Source organism: Pseudorca crassidens, chromosome 7 (genome assembly GCF_039906515.1).
Source record: "Pseudorca crassidens isolate mPseCra1 chromosome 7, mPseCra1.hap1, whole genome shotgun sequence".
In the NCBI taxonomy this organism is placed as follows: domain Eukaryota; kingdom Metazoa; phylum Chordata; class Mammalia; order Artiodactyla; family Delphinidae; genus Pseudorca; species Pseudorca crassidens.
The window spans coordinates 62501097-62528406 of NC_090302.1; the positions used below are offsets into that span (position 1 = coordinate 62501097).

The 27310-nt window shown below is 36.8% G+C and overlaps 1 long non-coding RNA gene across 5 annotated transcripts in view; it reads right to left on the reverse strand.

Annotated features, from left to right (window-relative positions):
- LOC137227843 (uncharacterized) overlaps positions 1-27310 on the reverse strand; it is a 389194-nt gene that overhangs the window by 308958 nt on the left and 52926 nt on the right. The window contains exon 9 of one of the 5 annotated variants that reach the window (XR_010945024.1): positions 26944-27047. The exons of the other annotated variants lie outside the window; for them this stretch is intronic. This is a non-coding gene — a long non-coding RNA (uncharacterized lncRNA). The remainder of the gene's footprint in view (positions 1-26943; positions 27048-27310) is intronic. 5 annotated transcript variants of the gene reach the window in all.

The following is a 27310-nucleotide window of genomic DNA, read 5'->3' on the forward strand; positions in this document are numbered from 1 at the left end:
TATGTAAATGAAAAAAATCCATTCATAAGAGTCAAGATCCATGCCTAATAATAGTACTATTAAAAATTGGGATAGAAGGGTATTTTTCTCAATATCAAACATCTTTATTCAAAACAGATAATTAACATTATATATGATTTAACAATAGCGTTATTCCTAATATAAAAAGAAACACAGCAGATATGTTCTCTATCATTTATAAGTAATATTGCTTTGATGATCTGATTAACAGGGCTTGATGCAAAATTAAAAAGCATAAATTACTGAAAGGAAGAAATACAGTTATATGTAATCATCTGCATATGGTTGACTGCATCTCTAGAAAACCCAAAGGAAGTAACTAAAATCTATTATAATTAAGTAATTTGGCAAGGTGACAGGACAGGGCTTTCCAAATGTAAAAAAATCTCCAATACATTTCTGCTTTAAATTTTCTCCTTTAAACATGGCCTGCACATTTAAATATGCATAAATATGGGGAGGCTATGATATATTGCTGCTTGGGGCCCATACAAAATTTAGAAAACTCTATTAGTTTCCTAGAGCTTCCATAACAAACTACCATAAACTTGGTGACTTAACACAACAGAAATGTATTCTCTCCCAGTTCTGGGGGCTAGAAGTCTGAAGCAGGACCATGCTCCCCAGCAAGTCTCTAGGGAAGAAACTTTCCTTCCTCCTCTAGCTTCTGGTGGTTGCCAGTCATCCCTGGCATTCATTGGCTTTTAGCTGCATTGCTCCAATTTCTGCCTTCATTTTCACATGGCTTTCCTCCCTCTTTGTGTATCTATATCTCTGCACCTCTCCTTATAAGGGTCCCAGTCATTTGCGTTTAAGGCCCATCCCAATCCAGTATGATCTCATCTCAGCTTGATTACATCTGCAAAGACCCTATTTCCAAATAAGGTCACATTCACAGGTTTTGGGTGAATACAAATTTGGGGGAACAGTATTCAACCCAGTACAGAAAGCATCACTAGGTGGTAGTCAAAAAGGAACAAATTTCCAGTTATAAGACAAAATAATTCCTGGGGATGTAATATACAGTATGGTGAGCATAGTTAACAATATTGTATTGCATATTTGAAAGTTGCTGAGAGTAGATCTTAAAAGTTCTCATCATAAGAAAAAAAAATTTTGCAACTATGTGGTAACAGATGTTAACTAAACTTATTGTGCTAGTTATTTCACAATATATACATATATCAAATCATTAATTTGTACACCTAAAACTAATACAATGTCAATTATATCTCAATTAAAAAGAAGAAAACGTCCCCAGTCTGCTTCAATTCCACCTATTTTCATGTATATCAATCAAATCTCTTGGCTTTGAAACTTGCTCTCAGTTTCCATCTAAGCTCAACTTTCCATGAGGTCACTTGTGTTTGTATTATTTACAATAGCCTGGACTTTGACTATCTAGATGGAAGTCCCCCACATTTGTATATCAGGGCAAGAAAAATACAACTTTAAGAAAGAGACAACTGTCTTACTTTTTTTTGTTTGTTTTTTTTACTAGTGGGTCTTAACCTTCACTGTGCATCACAACTACCTGGTGAAATTTTAAGAGCACAGTTGCCTGGGTTCTCATTCTGCCCTCCCAGACTCTGATTCCATCAGATGGAAGTGGGGTCTAAGCATTTTCAAGAGCTCCCCACCGCATATGATTCTAATGTACAGCTGAGGTTGAAAGCCACTATCTTATACCTTTAACTGTGCCTCCAGTACACAATGAACAGAATGATCATTTAGAAAATGTGGTCAATGTAGATTCATAACAGTGTCGGAATACATAAACTCAGTCCATATAATTAGCATATAAAAATACATTTAATGAGTATATAAAAAGTACTAATAATTGTCCTGTTATATACATATACAGTATACATTATAACATATACATTATATATGTAGTATATAAACACCTATACACATATATATTAGATCGATGGCCTCAAATTGCTGATCATCTGTTCTCAATGGAAGTTCGCTATAACTAAGATTCTAAATAATCAGCTAAGGTTATAGGGGAGCATTTAACCAATCGCTGATCTGTAACACACTATATGGATTGCTGGTATTGAGGAAAGGTGGAAATCAATGGTGGCTTCAGTGCTAGGGAAGGTGTTTAGCATTAAGATGGACTGTAAGAGGGTAGGGAAGGCAAAACATAGCCATATTAGTATGGCTAAATAGTCAAATCTTTTATTTGCACAATAAAAAATTAAGTATTTATAGCTAAAATCATTGATAAATAGGAAAGAGTCCCTGCCCTCTAGGAACTCAGTTTAGTGAAGGAAGCAGTCATGTAAAACAAAACAAAAATTAAAAGGCAATGTATTATATAGAAGTAACATTAAGAATATACTAAAATTTAAAATGTGAATACCCTCCAAACTAGAAAACCCATTTAGGGAACTCTAATGAAGTACAGTTCTATGTCCGTATATTTGTACAAGAATATTTATGTGCACATTATTAACAGGGAGGGGAGGGAGGAAAAGAAAAGAAAAGAGAAGAGAAAAACATACATCTCCACTAGTAAAAGGCAGATTGAGTAAATTATGGAGCATTCATCTACAGAAAGAATGAGTAACATTCATGAAAATCAAGTGTAACATAAAGCATATTACATGACCATATTTTGTTAAAAAATAAGAAATATTTTCTTAACTTACTTATATTAGCACAGAGACAGAAGAGTTCAAAGCTAGTTGCATTGTGTATACTTCATTACCTTTTTTCAAGTATATATATATATTTTTTGCTTTTGACAAAAGATGTATTACTTCTGTAATTTAAATATTTAATACATTTAAATAAAAACACGCACTGTGATAGAAATGTATTCTTACTGAGGTACATACTATGTACCTATGAAAGCAATTATATTTTATGTGGTTACATCTATTTTAAATTGACTGGGACTGTTGTATAGAGACCAATAGAATCATAAACTATTTTTATATCCATATCAGCTGAGAGAGGAGATAATAAAAATATAAAATACCATTTTCAAGGGAATTTGCATATGAGAGGAGATGGAAACTAGATTCAAGATACTTTATTTTGTAAATTGGTGATTTTCACCCAAGATTGAAATCATATGGGTCTCATTGTTCTTTCTTCCAAAATATAATGTTTTACCTGTCCATCTTTTTCATCATGACTAAACCATTCAATTTACTGTTGGTGTGTGTGATCAAAGTGCACTGATAGTGAAACACATGAGTGATTTATAAAAAGTCATCAGAGATTTATACATATATTCTAAGAATGACCCTTGTTCCAGAAGCTTCAGCCCCTTCTCAGTCCTGAGAGCCAGCAGTGAGCCAAAGAGATTCACCCAAGAGCATTAAGCTGAGAAAGAAGCAGGAAGAAAAACCCTGAATAATTGCTCCATGACACAGTTACTTATTTTTTCAGAGGTTGTGCCCCTCAATGAATGCTTAAGTGCATGACAATTAGTATCTCACCAGCATCCTTCAAGGCATGGCCATGTTATGACAGAATTTCAGTAACAAATTAAAAGAGTCCACTGTTCAGATTCGATACAGAAGTCAAAAGTTTTACAGAAAACCAAAAGCTAAGAGAATTCAGCACCACCAAACCAGCATCACAACAAATCCTAAATGAACTTCTCTAGGTGAAAAAGAAAAGGCCACATCTAGAATCAAGAAAGTTATGAATGGGAAGCTCACTGGTAAAGGCAAACATAAAGTAAAGGTAGGAAATATTCCACACACAAATATATCAAAACTATCAATCATGAAAAGAAGAGAAGAATAATGCAGGAAATGCATTTGAAATTAAGAGATCAGAAACTTAAAACAATCTTGTACAGATATAGACTGCTACATCAAAACCTCATGGGAACCACAAACCAAAAATCTGTAATAGATACACTCACACAAAAGAAAAAGCAATCCAAACACATCACTGAAGATACACATCAAATCACAAAAGAGAACAAAAGAGGAAGGGAAGAAAAAAGACCTACAAAAACAAATCCAAAACAATTAACAAAATGGCAATAAGAATATTCATATCGATAAGTACCTTAAACGTAAATGGATTAAATGCTCCAACCAAAAGGCATAGACTGGCTGAATGGATACCAAAACAAGCCCCATATATATGCTCTCTACAAGAGACCCACTTCAGATGAAGGGACACATAAAGGCTTAAAGTGAGGGGATCAAAAAGGTATTCCATGCAAATGGAAATCAAAAGAAAGCTGGAGTGGCAATACCCACATCAGACAAAATAGACTTTAAAATAAAGAATGTTACAAGAGACAAAGAAGGGCACTACATAATGATCAAGGGATCAATCCAAGAAGAAGATATAACAATTGTAAATATCTATGCACCCAACATAGGAGCACCTCAATATATATAAGGCAAATGCTAACAGCCATAAAAGTAACATGATAATAGTGGGGAACTTTAATACCCCACTTTCATCAACGGACAGATCATCCAGACAGAAAATCAATAAGGAAACACAGGACTTAAATGAAACATTAGACCAAATGGACTTAATTTATATTTTTTTGCATAAATAAAGTTTTATCAGAACACAGCCACATCCCTCCGTTTGTGTTGTCTGTGGCTGCTCTCTGCTACAACAGGCCGACCTCAAAGCTGGAAATAATATTTATAGAACATTCCATCTGAAAGCAGCAGAATACACTTTCTTCTCAAGTGCACATGGAACCTTCTGCAGGATAGATCACATCTTGGGTCACAAATCAGCCTCAGTAAATTTAAGAAAACTGAAATCATATCAAGCATCTTTTCCAACCACAGCGCTGCGAGATTAGAAACCAATTACAAGAAAAAAAACTAAAAAACACAAACACGTGGAGACTAAACAATGTGTTACTAAACAACCAATGGATCACTGAAGAAATCAAAGAGCAAATCAAAAAATACCTAGGGACAAATGACAACAAAAACACGATGGTCCAAAACCTATGGGATACAGAAAAAGCAGTTCTAAGAGGAACATTTATAGCAATACAACCTTATCTCAGGAAACAAGAAAAATCTCACATAAACAACCTAACCTTATACCTAAGGCAACTAGAGAAAGAGGAACAAAGAAAACCTAAAGTTAGTAGAAGGAAAGAAATCATAAAGATCAGAGCAGAAATGAATGAAATACAGATGAAGAAAACAATAGCAAAGATCAATGAAACTAAAAGCTGGTTCTTTGAGAAGATAAACAAAATTGACAAACATTTAGCCAGACTCATCAGGAAAAAAAGGGAGAGGACTCAGATCAATAAAATTAGAAATGAAAAAGGAGAAGTTACAACAGACACCACAGAAATACAAAGGATCATAAGAGACTGCTACAAACAGCTACATGCCAATAAAATGGACAACGCAGAAGAAATGGACAATTTCCTAGAAAGGTACAATCTCCCAAGACTGATCAGGGAAGAAATAGAAAACATGAACAGTCCAATCACAAGTACTGAAATTGAAATTGAAATTGAAACTGTGATTTAAAAACTCCCAACAAACAGAAGTCCAGGACCAGATGGCTTTACAGGCAAATTCAATCAAACCTTTAGAGAAGAGCTAACACCTATCCTTCTGAAACTCTTCCAAAAAACTGCAGGGGAAGAAACACTACTCTCAAGCTCATTCTATGAGGCCACGACCACCCTGATACCAAAACCAGAAAAAGATACCACAAAAAAAGAAAATTACAGGCCAGTATCACTGATAAACATAGACACAAAAATCCTCAAAAAAATACTCAGCAAACTGAATCCAACAATACATTAAAAGGATCATACAGTATGATCAAGTGGGATTTATCTCAGGGATGAAAGGATTCTTCAATATCTGCAAACCAATCAGTGTGATATGCCACATTAACAAACTGAAGAATAAAAACCATATGATTATCTCAATAGGTGCAGAAAATGCTTTTGACAAAATTCAACACCCATTTATGATAAAAACTCTCTAGAAAGTGGGCATAGAGGGAACATCCCTCAACATAATAAAGGTCATATATGACAAACATACAGCTAACATCATACTCAACAAGGAAAAGCTGAAAGTACTAAAATACTTTCAGTATTTCCTCTAAGATCAGGAACAAGACAAGGATGTCCACTCTTGCCACTTTTATTCTATAAATATAGTTTTGGAAGTTCTTGCCACAGCAATCAGAGAAGAAAAAAAAAATAAATCAAAATTGAAAAAGAACTGTCACTGTTTGCAGATGACATGATACTATACATACAGAATCCTAAAGATGCTACCAGAAAACTACTAGAGCTAATCAATGAATTTGGTAAAGTAGCAGGATACAAAATTAATGCACAGAAATCTCTTGCATTCCTATACACTAATGATGAAAAATCTGAAAGAGAAATTAAGGAAACACTCCCATTTACCATTGCAACAAAAAGAATAAAATACCTAGAAATAAACTAAGGAGGCCAAAAACCTGTCCTCTGAAAACTATAAGACACTGATGAAAGAAATCAAAGAAGACATAAACAGGTGGAAAGATATACCATGTCCTTGGATTGGAAAACTCAATATTGTCAAAATGACTATACTACCCAAGGCAATCTACAGATTCAATGAAATCCCTATCAAATTACCAATGGCATTTTCCACAGAAGCAGAACAAATTTTTTTTTTTTAATTGTATGGAGAAACAAAAAACTCCGAATAGCCAAAACAATTTTGAGAAAGAAAAATGGAGCTGGAGGAATTAGGCTCTCTGACTTCAGACTATACTACAAAGCTACAGTAATCAAGACAGTATGGTACTGGCACAAAACCAAAAATATACATCAATGGAACAGGATAGAAAGCCCAAAGATAAACCGATGCACCTATGGTCACCTAATCTATGACAAAGGATGCAAGAATATACAATGAAGAAAAGACAGTCTCTTCAATAAGTGGTGCTGGGAAAGCTGGACAGCTACATGTAAAAGAATGAAATTAGAACATTCTCTAACACCATACACAAAAATAAACTCAAAATGGATCAAAAACCTAAATGTAAGGCTGTACACTATAAAACTCTGAGAGGAAAACATAAGCAGAACACTTTTTGACATAAGTTGCAGCAATATCTTTTTTGATCCACCTCCTAGAGTAATGAAAATAAAAACCAAAATAAACAAATGGGACTTAATTATACTCAAAAACTTCTGCAAAGGAAACCATAAACAAAATGAAAAGACCACCCACAGAATGGGAGAAAATATTTGTAAACAAAGTGACCAACAAGGGATTACTCTCCAAAATATACAAATAGCTCATGCAGCTCTATGTCAAAAAACCCAAGCAACCCAATCAAAAAATGGGCAGAAGATCCAAATAGACATTTCTCCAAAGAGTACATACAACTGACCTAAAAGCACATGAACAGATGCTCAGCATCACTAATTATCAGAGAAATGCAAGTCAAAACTACAATGAAGTATCAACTCACACTGGTCAAAATGGCCATCATCAAAAAGCCCACAAATAATAAATGCTGAAGAGGGTGTGGAGAACAGGGAACCCTCCTGCACTGTTGGTGGGAATGTAAATTAGAACAACCACTATGGAAAACAGTATGGAGGTTCCTTAAAAAACTAAAAATAGGACTACCATATGATCCAGCAATTCCACTCCTGGGCATATATCTGGAGAAAACCATAATCTGAAAAGATACATGCACCCCAATGTTCACTGCAGCACTATTTACAACAGCCAAGACGAGGAAGCAACCTAAATGTCCATCAACAGATGAATGGATAAAGAAGATATGGTACATATATACAATGGAATATTACTCAGCCATAAAAAAGAATGAAATAATGCCATTTGCAGTAACGTGGATGGACCCAGAGATTATCATACTAAGTGAAGTTAAGTCAGACAGAGAAAGAAAAATATGCTATCACTCAAATGTGGAATCTAATTTTAAAAATGGTACAAATAAACTTATTTACAAACAGAAACAGACTTACAGATACTGAAAACAAACCTATGGTTACTAAAGGGGAAACATGGAGGGGGAGGGATAAATCAGAAGCTTGGGAGGAACACACACACACTACTATATACAAGATAGATATCCAACAAGGACATACTGTTTAGCAGGGGTCCCCAACCCCTGGGCCGTGGACCGGTACTGGGCCACAGCCTGTTAGGAACAGGGCCGCACAGCAGGAGGTGATCAGCCGGCGAGCGAACAGAGCTTCATCTGCCACTCCCCATCGCTCCCGTTACCACCTGAACCATCACCCCCACCCTCTGTCCATGGAACAATCGTCTTCCACGAAACTGGTCCCTGGTGCCAAACAGGTTGGGGACCACTGCTGTATAGCACAGGGAACTCTGCTCAACATTCTGTGATAACCTATAAGGGAAAAGAATCTAAAAAAGAATGAATATATGTATAACTGAATCACTTTACTGTATACCTGAAACTAACACAACATTGTAAATCAACTATACTCTAATAAAAATAAATTTAAAAAAAAGAATCCATTGTTGCTTCGATAAAACAGCTTTATATTTCATAAAACTTTGGAAGCTGGTCATTTAGTGTTAAATTTCTAACATCAATTCTTTATTAATGTGGGAAATATAAGTTAATCAATATAAAATTACTTCCCATGCATTATCATAATAATCATACAATTTTAAATGGAAATACATGAACAGAACACTCCCAAGTTTTTGGACTTTCACAGGTTGATTTCTGTTGTTTATATCGCTGTTGCATGCTTCCTACTGATCAGTTCTTAAAAATCAGAAGTCAGTTAGAAGTCCTGAAATTAGAACTAAGCTATATGAACATGTATTACTACAAGGTAGTCGCCTTCTGAGAAATTCCGGCCAGTAAGCGGAACAGAATATTTCCAGGGAAATGAGGAACTTGCATAAATACGGGTTTGCCTTTCAAGTTGAAGGTAACACCAATTTCATGCATTTAGTTTTTGTTCTCCAAGATCATGAACTTATGGTAAAACCAAGGACTAGTTTTAGAGCAACACTGAGCCTATATATGAATTTGGGTGAAAACTGTGCAAAGGTGGAGGTGGGTGGTTTCTGCTGAATTATGCTGTGTTTGCAAGATGGGATAAAAATCCCTATTTTGAAACCCATTTCAACAGGTTTGCATCCATGAGGGCTAAATCAAATAAAATAATCTGCTCAAATTCATTTCGGGTGAGGCTGTCAGATTTCACACAGTTTTCATTGCCAATGGCAAGCATATCTCAGAGCAGACCATAAAGTTAGTATTTTTCAGAGTTGAAGCTTACTCTTAAAAGAAATTTAACGTTGGAACAAAAAGTCAAACACCAATGTCCAAAACCAGACCAAATATATGTTTCACATATAGAATACATTGATTAATTATAATCGAAGGCAATAAAATAACAAAAGTTTATATTGCTTTTTCTAGTAATACTGAGGAACAGCCCAGGACTTTCCAAGTATATTAATCATGTTATGAATCACACAACAGTGTTATGAAGTCGCTATGATTCTATCTTATAGTTAAAACCAAAAACATTATCAGTCAAGGGTACAAAATTTCAGTTATACAAAATGAATAAGTCCTGGAAACCTACTATACAGCACAGCACCTATGGTTAATAGTACTGTATTGAATACTTAAACATTTACTAAGAGGGTAGATCTTATGTTAAATGTTATCACAAAAATATTCATAATAATAAATAGGAAATTTTTGGACACAGTGGACATATTTATGGCATAGATTGTGATGATGGTTTCATGGGTATATACTTATCTGCAAACTCATCAAGTTGTATACATTAAATATATACAGTTTTTTGAATGCCATTCATGTCCCAATAAAACAGTTAAAAAGAAAAAATTAAGCAGGAAAACCTCAGGTACCTTTGTAAGAAATACAGCAAAGCTGTGTTGTAAAACATGGAACCACAACTTGAGATCCTCTTTCTTTTAACTTTTTATAAGTCTATGATTCTACTCCATTTACTAAAAGAAATAGAATTATGAAAACACCAGCCTAGGCCAAGTATACATGCTTTTGAACCACTTTAAATGAGGTAGCCTCTGGATGGGACACAGAGCCAAGTTTAAGGAACAAATAGATAAGAAGAGACTGAACATTAAAAATTCGGTTAAAATACTGCATAAAAAGTTAGGAGCAAATACCCACAGGGAGGGACTGTTCAGAAGAGAAAAATTCAGTTTTGGAAGAGATGGGCTATACTGCTTTGTGTAAAATTTGAGGTTTTCTTAAATCAACTATATGGCCCTCCCAGATTAAAAGAAAAAATTAAAGGACTAGAATAGGTTAAGGCCACATTCAAATAAAAATCCAAGTTATTATATCTATTTTTATTTAAAATTAGTATGCCAACCTCCCCCCATAAAGCAAAAAATAAATGTGTGTAAGGTTCCATTTTTCCACATGATAAAATTGCATTCCATTATGTCACCAACTGGATATTGCTTTACTGAGAAGTAACCTGGAGCTTAAAAAGAAAAAGTAGACTTTAAAGGTCTTAACATTTGCAGATATACTGCTTAATTGATCAGTTAAATTCAATCTTTGAAACCCAGTATTTTTTAAGGTTTAAGAAAAATAAAATAGATGCCTATTAACAAAATTCCCACATAGATTTAACCACTAATGTTTACTAATCAGGAATAGAAAATCTCTTGAAATAATAGACTTGTAAAGCTTTCATCTCAGAGGAGACATATGAACACTTAAAATGGAATGATCTTTCAGATGAGAAAGATTATGGTAATATTTTTTTCCCAATTCCCTTATAAATGAATCCAATACATTACTCATAGTACATTTTAATGGAAACGCATTCCAGAAAAAGTACATAATATTGCTTTTCTGCAAATACTGTAGAATATATAAAACTTAACATTCTTATTGTCCATTTGGGTCAATTCTCGTTTTACAAATAAAATATGAGCTATTCATAAAAATGAGAAAAATACTGGAAAAGTGAAAATAACTTATGCAATAAACTGAAGTTGAAAAATGAGAAGGACTAAAACAGTATTTACTCCCATGTTATTTAACATAATGTTAAAGTATATAAGTTTCTTTGGAAAATGCATGTGGGATCATTTCATTTAAGGTGGAAGTGATCATGGCTATTTGTCTAGGGACTTCTGAATGAAGAGACAGGAGTCAGCAGAGCTATATTCAAATATATGAGAAACTGCCTGTGCAAGAGGAATTAGGCATTTCACAGAGCTCTAAGAAAATGGTACTCAAACTTTAATGTACATAAGGATACTCATAAAGATTAGAGTTCCTATTTCTGGATTCTGTACCTGCAGAATCTGTTTCCAAAGATAAAAATAATTCCCAGGAATTCTCATTTTCCAAAGTACCAGAAATGATTATGATGAATATGGTTGATAAATTATATTCTAGAAAATCAGTGGATAGAAGCTGTAGGATTACTTCCATATATGAAAAACAAAACATTAACCAATCTGCTCCCCATCAGAAATAAAACTAGCCAACAAAACATTTTTTTTCTCTCAAGATTAAGACCTTATCCATCTGGTCACCCGTCTTCTCAATTACTAGAATCTTCAACAGTTCCCAGAAAGTTGAGACCTGGTAAAACATACATCCTATCACTCATATTTTCCAAACTCTAAAGTTTTAAAGCACTTCTGAACCAGCCTTTTCTGGCTGGGAATTTACTGTCTTTTGCACTTGAATTCTCCCTTGCATTTACTTTACCATTCTCAGTACAAAGTTTTGCGGGGAGGCCTATGGTGTGAAGGAAATTTCCTATTTTATTCATGTACTAAGAGAGTAGGTAAATCATAGGTCTCCTTTCACAGTTTGCTTGAGAACTAACCCCAGAGATCCATTCATAAGATCATGGACATTCATCCCTAACCATTTCACATAAACTGCCCTTGACCTCCATGTGTTAATGGTCCAAGAGTCCATTCTCAGTCATCATCCTACTTGACCAGCAGCAGTGTTCGACATAGTTGGTCATATATTCTTCCTTGAAACGCTTTTTTCACCTGACTTCTAGAACACCCATTGCCCTGTTTCTTAAATTGAACTATAATTGACTACAATATTGCATTATTTTCAGGTGTACAACATAGTGATTCAATATTTTTATACATTATGAAATGATCACCATGATAAATCTTGTTACCATCTGTCACCATACAAAGTTGCTACAATATTATTGAATATATTCCTTACGTTGTACATTACATCCCATGACATTTATTTTATAACTGGAAGCTTGTTCTTAATCCCCTGCTCCTATTTTGTCCATCCCTCTACCCCCTCCCTCTGGCAACCACCAGTTTTTTCTCTGTATCTATGAGTCTGTTTCTGTTTTGTTTGTTTTTAGATTCCACACATAAGTGATATCATATATTATTTGTCTTTGCCCATTGCCCTGGGTTTTACTACAACCTGAACGGCTCCTACTTTCTAGTCTCCTCTGGGGATCCTTTCTCATTTTTTCACACTGCAATGGCTCAGTGCTCTGTCCTTAAGACTTAACTGTTCTCCACATACACCCCTCCCTTGTTGATCACTTGCAGATATTCATCAGCAAAAACACTGAATGCTTAATTTGCAAAATATATACAAAATTCAAACACTTCTTACCATGTTCACTGCTATCAGCCTTGTCTGGGATCTCTCATCTGAATTACTGCAGTAGCCTTTTTACTGGTATTGCTGATTTTACCAGTCTCTCCCCTACAGTCCATTCTCAACAAAGCAGGCAGAGATGAGACCATTTTAAAAGACATATCAGATCATTTCATTCCTCTGCTCAAAACTGTACTCAACTGAAGGACCAAGATTTTGGTCTGTGGCCTACAAGGCTCCAATGATCTAGCTTTTCATGAGCTCCTTGACCTAATCTCCCACTGCTTTCTAACTCACTTGCTCCAATCCAGCCACACTGACCTCCGTGCTGTCTGTCGTCACAAACACTCACACCACAGACCACTTGCATTTGCTCCAACCTCTGCCTGGAGCATTCTTGCAACGGAGATGCACATGGCCTACTCCCTCACTTCCTCTAGGTTTTTGTTCAGGTGTCACCTTCTGCATGTGGCCTGTCCTAGCCACCCTAGTCATAACTGCATTCTCCTTCTCTGGTTCATTTTTTCTCCATGTTAATCATCACAATCTGCACAGCCTCCACCAAGTATTTTATTAATTGTTGTATTGCACATCACCCCAAACTAGAATGCAAGTTTCATAAGGGCAGAAATTCCTGCCTGTTTTGGTCACTACAATATCCTCAGCATCTAGGAGCTCAATAAATATTTGCTGAATAAGGAGTATGGAAAAAACTGAATTCTGAATTGACAAAAATCATGGATTAAAATATTTCTACATCTCTCTCCAAACTGTGGGACAACTGTGTTTGGTGACAGATTATTGTGGATCAGTTAGTTTTGTGTGTCATAGTAAAGGCTATTTAAGGACATAAGGAATGAGACTCTTTTACCTTTAAGATATTATGTTTAAAGACCTTTCCGCAGTTACCATTTGTACCATCTATGAACAGTCATCCTCCCTAACAAACACATTTTGTCAGACACTACTAATCAGCCACCTCCCCCTCCTCATATTACCGTGTCATTGTCCCCTTCTTCTGCAGTAGTAGGTGTTTTAGCTGAACATGATCTCTTAGCTAAAGACCCCAGGCCACAGTTCCCAATCTCCTCTCCATTTTGATGTAACCCATGTGACTAAGGTCTTGAAAACAGGATATGGGTGTGTGTGTGTTAGTTAAAAGTAGCCCTTAAATGGGATGGACACACCTGTACATTTCTCTTTCCCATGTTTCACTGGCTGGAGTAAAAATCTGAGGCAAGCCATCTTCTGTCAACCATTGGCCGAAGATAACGCCTTAGGAGAGCATAGCTGGAAGATGGGAGGACTTAGCCTTGCCAACTCCATTAAGCCACTAAATATGTTACCCTGAACTGTTACAAGAGAGGTAGATGAAATAAATAAAACTCTCTCTTGGTTGAGCCAATGTTTTTATTAGAGCAGCCTAGACAAAATTCTAAATAATATATAGCCTTTTCATAGATAAAATAAACCTTAAAACTCTAAAAGAAATAAAAATCCCAATAATAAAGGCAGGGACAGTGTGGCAGTGGTTCACTGGTTTATTTAAAGGCGAAGGGTAGAAATCAATGTCTACTAGAATTAGAAACCAAAAGTGTAAATGTGCCTTAAATTAACTATTTACTAAATGTAAGCCACCGTGCTGGCATTGTATGCACATTAAAATTTAACCTTTACAGGGGCTTCCCTGGTGGCGCAGTGGTTGAGAGTCCGCCTGCCGATGCAGGGGATACGGGTTTGTGCCCCGGTCTGGGAAGATCCCACATGCCGCGGAGCGGCTGGGCCCATGGGCCGTGGCCGCTGAGCCGGCGCGTCCGGAGCCTGTGCTCCGCAGCGGGAGAGGCCACAGCAGTGAGAGGCCCGCGTACAGAACAAAAAAAAAAAAAAAAAAAAAATTAATCTTTACAATAACCTCCAAAGGTAGGTGTTTATTATGTGCATTTTACAAGTGAAACTGATAGGGCTCAAGATGTTCAGATTTTTTGAAGCAGCACTGCAAGTAAGTGCTGGAGCTAAGAGCCCAATTCTAAGAGCACACCTCAAAATGTACCTTCCCATTCTCTTTTCTCTAGTTTGACAGCTCTGTTCTCTCCCTCCAGAGGTCACTGAGAATTTAAAATTGAAGTAGTTGATTAAACACTCTTCCTGCTCCAAAATGGAGTTCTGCAGAAGTAATATGATTCAAAACCCTGAGCGGCGGATGGAATAACTATCAACTTGAGGCCTAATCTTCAACTTGGACTTGGATTTCCAGAGTAAGATATTCAACCAGTCTGGACCTGAACTTGTTGGTCTAGTTCCTGCTGTAAGATAACTCCAATTACTGAGTCTGCCTGAATAAGTTACAAAAGCATTGGCATTAAGTGGAATTTGGTTACCCCAGACAGAATTCCCATTCATTTGAGCAGTCTGGAGTGAAAAGCAAAATCTGAATCCAAAAAACACATACATAGTTCAGATTCAATAATTCTACAGATGTGGTTACAAAGTGGATTTTAAATTTTAATGTCTTCTTTTCCTGGCTAGGAGGAAGGGAAGTTACTAAAGAAGTTTAACAAAGAAAAATAAACTTAGAGTTTCCAAGCACATATATATATATCATATATATATCATATATATATATATATCATATATATATACACACACACACACATGCATAACCTAAGAATTCTATGCACCCAAGTAAACTATGATCACCCAGGCTTAAATGCACTCTGACCGAAAACCAGTGTACCATGCGCTCAGCGGCCTTCAGATTTCAGAGACAACTTGACTACTCAGGACACTTATCTCTTGAATCTGGATGGCTTCCACATTGGCAAGAGCTCAGTCTCAGTCTGCTAAGAGTACTAATAAAGCCCGTAACACTTGACTTTTTATATAGCCGTAGCAGCCAACACCTTCGTTTGACATCCAACTTAGAGTAGAGCCTGTGGCCTTAACACTTGGCTGTATAAAAAGAAAGAATACTTTTCTCTCTCAACTTTCTTATTCATCATTACGGCCCCTGTGTCATGGCAAGCATCCAGGCCATTTTAAAAAATTGTTGTGCCTCGTTCTTCCTCCCATCTCTCCTCTCCTTTCTCTCCACTTTTCTTCCAAAGTCTGTTAGCATTCTCGACGTCTGTTAGAATTCTCAAAGGTTTTTCATTTCCTCTAGATCACACTAAACCAAGGAAACATTTGGGGAACAATCTGATGGGATAATTATACAAGAATAGTGAACATAATTTCCTTCCCTTGCTGCAAATGATTAGATTATTTGCATCATCCTCCAAAACCACTTATATATTTATCCAAAGAGTCTAGAAAGTGCAACCTACTGCTTCACTTCTAGCCAATGCTGTGTCTCTGTTCTTTCTATACTGGGCCATCTTCAAGGTACTCATGGTCATCTGTTAGATGTATATCAGACAAAACTGTAATAAATTATTTTCTAATTCACTGTGTCAGCTATTATACGTGTTCAGAGCAACCAAAATTTGCCAGGGGAATATAAAGATTCTCTGAAAATTGAAAAAGTGTATAAAAAGGTTTCCAGAGTCATTTTCTCTTTCAGGATTTTGTTTCATCTTGCTTTTTATATGCATGTGTGTAGAAAGCGAGAAACAATTCTGTGTGTACCATTAGAAATATTGCCAAAAATGAAACAAGGTTATAGAGGATGTACAAAATGAATGAAACATTTAATGAGCACTTTCCTCTCATCTCTCAACTTAATACAAGTGTCTTGACAAATTTAGTACAAATTTAGTACATGTGGCTGGATAGGAGTCTTCCTTTAAAAAACAATGTACACTTGTGGGAAATGTCAAGACATATCTTAAGAATTCAGGTATGTTACTGTAGAGATTCAGTACAGTACACTGGAAAGAATATCCTGTGTAAGAGTTAAAAAGGTAGTATATATGAAGTGCCTTGTAGATAGTATACCTTACATGGCATCTATTATTTTTTAATTCTTTTTTAATTGAATAACTGACATACAATATTATATGAATTCAGGTGTACAACATAGTGATTCAATATTTATACACATTACAAAATGATCACCACAATAAGCCTAGTTACCTTCTGTCACCATCTATTATTATACTAGCCCTCTTATTTTTTAAAAGTAGGTACAGTCTATTTAGACCTCTGTATTACTTAGCTATAGCTGAGTAATCACCCCCAAACTTAGTGACTTAAAATACCAATCATTTCTTATTTTTCATGAGTCTATGGGCCAGCTGTGCTGTTCTGCTCACCTAAGCTGGGCACAGCTAATTTCAGCCGGGCTTGTTCATGCATCAGCACTCAGCTCATAGGTTAACTGAAGGCTTAATGCTCTAAGATGGCCTAAGAGACATGACTGAACTCTGCTCCGCCATGGTGGTCTTTTCTCATGACAAAGCAAGGGTTGAAGAGAGTGAGTAGAAACTTGCGAGGCCTCTTGGGGCCTCAATTCAGAACTGGCATGCCACCATTTCCACCATATGCTTTAGTCTAAGGAACTGATAAGGCTGGTCTAGACTCGAGGGACATGGAAATAGACCTCACCTTTGTATGGAAGAGCTGCAAAATTAAACTCCAAATGGCGCAGATACAGCAAAGTGTGGACTACTGGGGTCATTTTTGCAATCAATCTACCAATGCACCTCTAACATCAGACACCAAAAATTGTAATAAAGATTGTGAAACTTCCATATGCTATTTTACGTAGATTTTTTTTTTTTTTTAACCAAATGTCAAGATTCCTCAAGCTAGATAGAAGTCAAAGCAGCTGTGCAGTTCAAGTCCATTAAGTTCGCTTTCTCAAGCCTGGTCTTTCTTTTTAAGGAAAAAAAAATGTTTCTGAAAATGCATCACTGTAATTTAGCCTTCATATATAATTTACTATATACTTTTTTTTTGGATGAAAATTCTTTGAAGAGTTTCATTTGTTGGGCTTGGGGGTAGTTATTACCTATACTGGAGCTACTGGTTGCCTAAATGTATCTGACAAACCAAAAATGTGTAGGTTAGAGATGAAACTTTAGAACTTGAACAGGAAGTTCAAAGTATGGCATGGTCTTTTACATGGAAATATGTATGTTATCTTTTATATAACCCTTTACATTCTATTAATCTTATCTTTTAAGTGGATGCCCATAAGTCCCCAGTGTCTGGACCCACAAAAGGACATAAGAGCAAAGAAAAGCAGATATCCTACAGTTCACTTTATCATGCAAGGAAGACTGAGTCAAGGGACTTCAGAATTCTTCAAGACCATCTGAACTAAATTTATTTCTTTTGGCTTCAAATTACTGAGGCAAGGCCACTGCATATGGCTGAGTGCGGTGACCTTGCACTGAAGTCTTTCACAACATCTGCCTCTTCAACGTTCACCATATCAGTGAGGAAGGAATGAAAATCCACATTTTCAACCTCAGGTCTTCTCGGCAGTTGTAAATCTCAAGTGTGATGGCTGTTTCTAGATGTCTGCAGGTTTCTATATGCAAAGAAACTGACAAGGCAGTGTCACCCTCTGAGCCAGCCAAGGAAGCACATTCTCAGCACTAGAAATCCCACACAATGGTCTTCTGATCTCTTTTCCCGAAATGTCAGTCGAGCAAAAGAGATCTGAGTGTTTCAGCAACATCCGTAACACTGATTGTAGGGCCTTGAAACAGGAGATGTATCTCTTTATAAAAAAAAAAAGAAATACGCTGAATGAATGCATTCATAAGGCCGAATCTGTACGTATGCCACATTATGAATGAAATAATTCTTATTAAATTATTCAAGGCATTTCTTGGGATTCAAAGAGTGAAACTTCTGCCCAAAGATCAGTGAAGCATATCAAGACATGATCTATAAGAAGTCAGTATACTTCTGTGAAGTAGGTAAGAACTGTTTATTTTGTTCCTTCATTGACAAGATGATGATTTACGGCCCCAGTTCTCACATCATTAGCAACTTTCATGGAAGGAGAGGAGGCCTATTGCGGGATTGCTGGCCATATTATTTTTATTACAATGTGTCCTGATGTAGAAAAGTCGTAAATCACAATGGTGAGTGAAGCTCTTTTCTTCACCCAAGTCATGAAGTATAAAGGCTGCCAAGCTCTTTAGGTACTACACCACACACAAAATACCAAGAGTTTTACCCAGACAAAATTTTGCTTGGCAAAGAAACTCTACACCATTTGAAGACCTCTGAACATTCCCAGTGAGATGCACAGAAACAGGAATTCTTCCTTAATGACATTAGCATGCACATAGAGGATGAAAACCAGAAGCTGGTTTCACTCAGAGACAAGAACAACCTCTTTCTGTTGTTGCCAATTCTTCTATGACCTTCTTCTAAGTTATACAAGAAATGTAACTAACTCTGGAGTTGAGGACACTGGATGACCAAGGCACTGCTTCCTATTTTTCTCCTGTTCCTGGTTACAAATCATCCACTGCTTCACCAAGTTCCTTCAGATTGTGGCTTCCTTTATTAAGGGATGCTCTGAGCCACATTCAGAATAAAGTTTTACTGTTGCAACACACATTTTTTTTTTTTTTTCAAATTTCATGCATCTCAAGTTGAAAATTCTTCTCCCAGGGAAGACAGGCATACGCCAGCGTACCTTCAAGGTGGTAAAACGTCACGTACATTCAAGTTCATTGGCTTCTTGTTTCCATTGTCAAGAACCTTACCATCTGTGAGTGGTGCCTCACAGCAGTGTTTCTGTGATATAATGTGTGGCTTTCCTTCCCATTTCTCTTTTTAACACTTTCTAGTTAAGTGGACCAAATGCAAAGGAAGACAGATGTCCCCAAGCATAATGCAGGATATGTTTTATTTAATTCCTATAAATGGAAGTCTATTGTACACATTGTAACATCGTAACATGATGATTACAACTACCCAAATTATAGAGTAGCTTCTCGTACCATCTACGATTGTGTGTGTGAAACGCTGCTTCCATAGCATGATTTAATACCAAAGTAATTTCTTTCAAAAAAAAATAACTGCCACTGAAACAATAAAAATATCAAAGGAAAATATGCATAATTGAATGTGGCTTGTGGACCACTAATTAAAAACCTCTGTTCTAAGACAGGCCTTCTATTCTTTCATTATCTGATATTTTAAAACTTTCTGAAGCAAAAAGGGCTTAAATTCTCATTTTAACTACTTCCCCCCTCGGTATTCAGGGGCATGGAATGCACCCTCTATAAACCATGGGGAAAAGAATAATCCTTTTATTTTAACCTGGCTTACATCCACATACAGGAAACTCTCCAGTCTTTTAATAACTAAGGCACACTGTTAGCTCGGTCTTCCCAGAACACCGCTCGATACTAATAATTGATAGTCACGATAATGACTATGTGGTTCACAAAATTTATAAAAGGTCAGTGAATCATCAAAAAATTTTGAGTTATGCACAATGTATTCTTAGCTTGAAAACCTTTGTGATTTTAAATACTTCTGGCACTTCCTACCAGCTTATGTCTTAACCAGCCAGTGCTGCCTAACCGTTTCTGCTCCAAAGAGCTCTTCTAGGAGAAAGCACCTACTACGTACTAGCTTTTTTTCAGATACCCTGAAGATAAGTGTTCTGCAAACATTTTGACCATGACACCCAGTAAGGAATACATATTATTTATGTATCTATAACACACATGTGCATGTGTATAACTGAACTACACTGGCCACAAAACCCTTCTTATTAAATGAAATACTCTAATGTTTTCTAGTAAATGCTAATCTATCACATTATGGTATATCTATTTCATAATGTTAATGACACTAAATTTATTTCAACAGCCAAGAATGGGCTACAACCTGTAGTTCAGATGATACCAGCCCAACCCCAAAAGAATGTGGTTTTTTCCCCTGCAAGATTAATAGGTTTACTTATTCACATGTATTTCTAGAGCTTATCCTTTGAAAATGAGGAGGCTTTATTCTAGTCTCTTGAACGTTTATAATTCTCAATTAACAGGAACATTCTACTATCTTGAGCACATTATTCTTTAGATAATCAACTTTTTTTGACAAGATTAAAAGTTTACATGAAACCAAGATTTTCACTGATAAATAAGAGACCACAAATGCACAAAATCTGAAGTAGCTTTTCACAAATCGGCTCTAATAATTGATATGAATATTTTGTTTGATAAAATCTTTTAATTAAATCCCATGATGAAAAGACCAGGCAAGTGACCTGGGAGCACAGAGAACAACTGACTTGTGGATCATTTAGAATTTGGCAAACATTTTTGGTATGACACGTAGAGAAAGGAGTGACACTTGGTCTGAGCCATGCAGGATACAAAGGATTTCAATGGGTAAAGAACAGGCAAGATTATTTCAGGCTTATACAAAGAGCTTGAGACAGAGTATGGGAAGTGGGAGAGCACATCAAGTGTTTGTGGGCTCTGAGCAGGCAGCTCAATAGGGCGAGAGAATAAGATGGGGGAGGGTAAAGTGGGAGATGAGCTTAGAAATTCAGGAATCAGCCAGTCTTCAAAAGATTGAATAATAAGAAGCTTATGCTATATTCTCTATTCCTTAATTTTCTTTTTAAAAAAAATCATTTCTTGCTTTACAAACTTTGCTTTAAAAAGTAGCTTTTGACTTTACTTCCGTGTCTTCAACTAGTCAGAAAAAAGCATAGTCAAATACAGCTACATTCAAATAATTAAATGTGAACCATTCTACAGAGTGGCTGTAAAGTCTGGAAACATAGGTGAATATATATAATGGTATAATACACATATGTGGGTTTATTAATATTACATTTCAACATATAGTATGTTGAATAACATTATATGAACATGTTTTCCATACTTTATGACCATCTGGTATCTTATAGTTCTATTCTGTACGTAGTTTTTGGTAGCAATATACAGATAGCACAGCCTAAAAAACACCCTCCTTCACAGTGGGAAAAATGTATCCTTTAGTCTGAAATTTTAGGTAGGAACCGGACAACCTTCTAATTCAATATAAGGTCACAAACATTTTATGTTTTTATCATTACAAAATGGTCCCTAAATTCCATACTTTCCCCTGGGTATATTCAGAGTTCAACCCAAGTTCTGGTTTGCCAGCAATGGTTTCATTCCATTCTCATATCAGAGTATGACTGTGCTGTAAGAGTATAATGCTCAATCCAGTTCATTTATAGGTAAAGTAAATAATTTACCAACCAGGTATGAACTTTATGAAATCAGGCATTATTTTGTCAATGAAATTATATATCATATCCCTACCACATAATACAATGTAAGCACACAGTAGACATTCAGTAGTTAACAAATACAGGACTACTTGAATTAGTATTGGTTTCAGCTGGAGTAATTCTCTTGTAACATCCTTTAGGAGTGCGAACAACCATAAGTCTTTCAAAGGAATAAAAGAAACAGACCAAGAAAGAGACCAATTATGTGTGCTTTCATTTTTTTTATTTTTTCAAACCAATTAATAATTTAAAGCTAACAGATGATCCACCTTAGAGATGCTTACTACTGTGAAAATAATGGAATTTGTAAAAGAGGATTCTCTGTTCTTTCCACTTGAGTTAATTCTACTGTCTTTATCTTTGCTGCTCTCCTCTGGAATTTTTATATCACCTGGTTCTCTTTTCCAAAGGATATGTGCTTTATACTTGCCTTTAGAATAGAACTATAGGAAGAAATTCAAACTTTTAAATTTCTGTTTTGCAGTGCATTTTTATCCAATTTTATAGCACAGTTTGGGGAAAACAGCAATGTAAATAATGACATAGGTTACAATGTAAATAATGTGTACAGAGGTATATATTAATTTCAGACCTAACATTTGAAAATAAGTCTTTCTTGTTCCAAACTGTTTCTAAAGGCCGCCAGGCATCTGTTCTTTGCTTTGTTTGGAATTCCTTTCTTCATTACCTCCATTTATCCAAATCCCATCCATCCTCTGAATCCAACTGTCACATTTCCATGAAGTCCTCCCTCATTTTCCCAGCTGGAATTAATCTTTCATACCTCTAAAGCCTATAACAATTGTATCTCAGTGATTTAAAATACAACCTACAGCTTTCTAACCTGTCTTGTAATTATTTGGGTTCATAGCATCTCTTACTTAATAAATTATAAACTACTGAATATAGAGTTTATATCTCAGTTATGTTTGCGTTATTGCAAGATCTACCTAAACATAGTATGTAATGTATAAATATGAATGAATGAAAATGTTAATGTAATTAAGCATTACATTTAATATCGTGGCATACAGAGCCAAATGAAGATAAATTTAAAGGCTGACAGAGTTTAACAAATTACTTTAGGTGCTTGCTGATCGTGTACCTTTAGACAGTTGAAGAGTCAAGTCAATAGGTTAGATATTGTGGAATCGTTTCTCAGTAATTTCCTGCAAACAGCAACTGCATCTTAATTTCTGAACTAGGAATATTAAGTTTACCAACTACCGTTTTGCAACTGTTTGTCCTTTTAAGGAGAGAATGTTTATCCTCTCTGATTCCTAACACTACATTTAAATTATCTAAACATTGCAGTAGCTCAATGTAGAAAACTATCTTTTTAGACTTGAGCCAACTGCAACATACAAAGAGGTATAGAAAAATGCTGAAAATAAACATGCACAATAGTGAGTATGATGCCTCCCATATACAACATTCCTCCTTTTCTCACTTTTGTAATAAAAATATATTCCAAAGCATTACATTTTTATAGCAGTCAATGCCAAATAATTCTTCAAGGCCACCAAGATCTGCTTAACCATAAAAAGTCCTCTTAAAAGACAGGATGCTATTAAAGAATGCCCCAATTCAGTTACACAACACACGAGTCCTTGAGAGAAATGAATCATGTTTATCTGTTATCTTTTTGATTAATAAGGTGGGACATCACTTGAGGGACAATAGAACTGGCACCTGTAAGCTATAGAGACTAGCATTGTATACACCTGTGTTGCACAGACTCCTCTTCAAAAACAGCTATAACATAAGTATGGGATAATAATAAGCATGAGTTCTCTCAAATAGGTGTGTCTATGGGTCCCTGAAAACTTGAAAATCAGCTCTTTTAGAAGATTACTGACTGGTCTCTTTTCTGACTGCCTAAAGGTGGGTACCAGCCTTTCAAGAAAACTGTGTGATAAGAAAGGGGAAATAGGTATACATATTCTGAGCAGGATAAAACCAAAACTGATGATCTGAGCATCAGACTGTGAAGTCAAAGAAGCATTTGAAATGCAATGAGATGAGAATAGGTCATCTAAAGACCAGGGAGAACAGTCCCTGGGAAGGAAAAGGGCAGAGAGAGAAGGCCAAAAGGGCATGAGACATGAAGCCGCAAAGAGAGGTGAACCTTCCCTTATCTCTTGAAGTTGTGATAAATTCCCAGAGATCAATTGAGGGCTAGATTGTCAGTTCAGGATCTCTAGGAACCCCAGATACAAGTGGAGTCCATATCCACTCCTGCAATATTTGTCAAGGGCCTCTACCAAGCACGCATAAGAAAGACTGGAGGCAGGGCAGAGGACCTGTATTCCTCCTCCAGTAACACAAGTGTGTGAGATTTGCCAAAGATTAAGAATGGAGCAGGAATACCCGCAGAAGCCCATCTATTCTCTAGAAACTCTGAATATAAAGAAATGATTGGCTGCCATTAGAGACGGGCACAAACACTCCTATGTCTTGAATCCCTTTCAAACTCAAAGCAAAAGCCACCTGCCATTGGACAAGGGGCAAGAAACGTCTCCACGTCCCAGAGCTGACTTTATTTTCCGTAAGGCAAAGCTGACTTGCTCTGGGGGAGGACCCTTCCACCCCTCATCCAGGGCAAAGATCAGCTGCAGCTGGGGAAGTGGCAAAAATCCCATTCGTGCAAAACATTCTGCCCTTCTCAAGGCAGTACTTGGCTGCAAAACGTGAAGGGAAAGAAATGTAATTGCACCCAAGATCTCCCACTTACATGCGATAGAATTTAATTGGCACCATGGGGAGAAGCAAGGGGATCTGCTTGCACTGGGAAACATGCAGGAATGCGGAGAAAAGCCTTCTCCGGAGGCTCCGGTGTACAGGACCTGCCTAAGATTGAAGGTGGAGTAGGAGAAGTGAGAAGCCACCCATGCTGCCATCATAAGGCTTGCACTACATAGCAAGAAACATAGTTGTGCACTGGGGGAGGGCAAGAGCCTGGAGAAAGAGCCCTTCCGTGATGCAGGTGTGCAAGATGAAGGCTGGGGGTGGAGCTGAAACACTGAGAAACACTCTCCTCTGGGACCCCAAGTCCCACACTAGCCCAAGATAATGGTAGATCAACAATGAAGGATAGCCAATTGGAAAATGAACCACAACTTTTAGCTCACCATGTACAAAAATTAACTCAAAATAGATTATACACCCAAATAAAAGAGCCAAAACTATAAAACTTCTAGAAAACACCAATAAATAACTTTTAAAATTCAATAAAAAGAACCCAAAGAAGATTAAAAAATGGCAAATAAGCACATAAAAGATGCTCTTCATCTTAATCATTAGGAAAATGCAATTTTAAAACCACTATGATACTATCACCCAACTACTAGAATTACTAATAAAAACTCTGGTCATAGTAAATTTTGGTAAGTAAGTAGAAAAAACAAACTCTCATTCATTGCTAGAGGGAATGCAAAATGGTACAGTCACTTTGAAAAACAGTTTGGCTTTTTTTTAAAATAAAGGTAAACGTACATTTACTATAATAAGCCAGGTTCAGGTTTATACCCAAGAAAATTGAAAACATGTGTCCACACAATAACCTGTGTGTGAATCAGTGTAGCAGCTTAAGCTGTAAATGCCCCAAACTGTAAACAATCCAAATGTCAACCAGTGAATAAACAAATTGTGGTTTATCTATAAGTGGAATACTATTCAACAATTAAAAGGAACAAACTAGTGATATATGCAACAAAATGGATGACTCTTGAAAGCCTTACATTAATTTAAAAAGCTAGACACACAAGACATATACTATATAACAACATTATATGACCTTCTACAAACATCAAAATTACGGGAACAGAAAACAGATGGTTTCTAGTGGCTGGGGATGAAGGAAGGAGCTTGACTGAAAACGAGCATGAGGAAAACTTCTGGAGTGATGAAAATTCCACATCTTAATTGGGATGGCCATTTTACAACTGTATACATTTGTCAAACTTGTAAATGGACTTTTAATGTAAATTATGTATCAATAGAAAGAGAGAAAAATTAAAATCTTCAATATTTAACTGTGCAGCTAGGGTTATGAACCATTGCGATATTGTCAAGCAAAAAATATTGCATTCACACATGAGTAGAAGTTGCTGACTGTCCAGTTGTATCAAATTTCTTGGACAAAACTTGTTCTCATTGGAGATGGACCAGGTGCATCCTGATTCCAAACTATCTACTTAACTCAACGAAGCAGGTGTGACTTATCTTTGTTTTTTGTTTTTTGTTTTTTGCGGTACGCGGGCCTCTCACCGCTGTGGCCTCTCCCGCCGGTGCTCCGGACGCGCAGGCTCAGCGGCCATTGCTCACGGGCCCAGCCGCTCCGCTGCACGTGGGATCCTCCCGGACCGGGCACGAGCCCGCGCCCCCTTGCATCGACAGGCGGACTCTCAACCACTGCGCCACCAGGGAAGCCCAGGTGTGACTTATCTTACATTACTTTTTCTCAAAAGAAGGAATGAAGAAAATTGTCACTACAGGATGAGCAACTGCTTAGAAAACTATAGAAACTAAGGTTTCTATAAGAGAACTATAGAAATAAAGGTTAGCAGGAAAACACTGGAGGCTGGTTGGTAAAATTCTCAGAGAGAAATAAATAGAAGTAAACTTCCTTAGCTTTGTTCTTTCATATCTGGGTCAAAATAAATTCCACCCAGCCTAAGGGGGTGGGGGTGGGGGTGGGGGGGGTGGGGGGGTGAGTGAGTGAGTGAGTGTGTGTGTGTGTTTCCTGGAAGGTTTTAGCAAAACACTTTTTTAAATGTATGTGCTTTGGGGCTTCCCTGGTGTCGCAGTCGTTGACAGTCCGCCTGCCCGTGTTCCCCCGTCCGGGAAGATGCCGCGGAGCGGCTGGGCCCGTGAGCCATGGCCGCTGAGCTTGCGCGTCCGGAGCCTGTGCTGCGCAACGCGAGAGGCCGCGACGGTGAGAAGCCCGCGTACCACCAAAAAAAAAAAAAGTATGTGCTTTGAAGTCCTGTAAAAGCCCTGAAAATGGAAAGAAGTTGGCCCTAAAGAACAGCTCTTTGCTTCTATTTTAATTCATGAAAAAAATGTTTAAAGTAGACTTCTCTTACCGTTCTGTTGGCAGCCGTACGCAGCAGGTTCGAAACAGGAAGCTGGGAGGCGGAGCTCTGAGTATCCTTCACGGGGCTCTCTAATGAGGGAGACCCTTCAGCTTCTTAATTACAAAAGTACCTACACGTTAGTTAGCTGTCTGAGTTCCAATTAGAGTTGGTTCAAACAGAACACGTTTACCTAGGGACATGATGTGGCTGGATGTGACTGCCAACAAATGCTTAGGTGGCAGAATTTATTATGCATGGCCTGTACTGTGCACTCCTTTTCAGTAATACCTGCTGGACTATAAACACCACTTGCCAAGGAATGCTGATTTGAGCTTATAGATGCCTCACCACATCCCAGAGTTAATTTCCAGTTCTC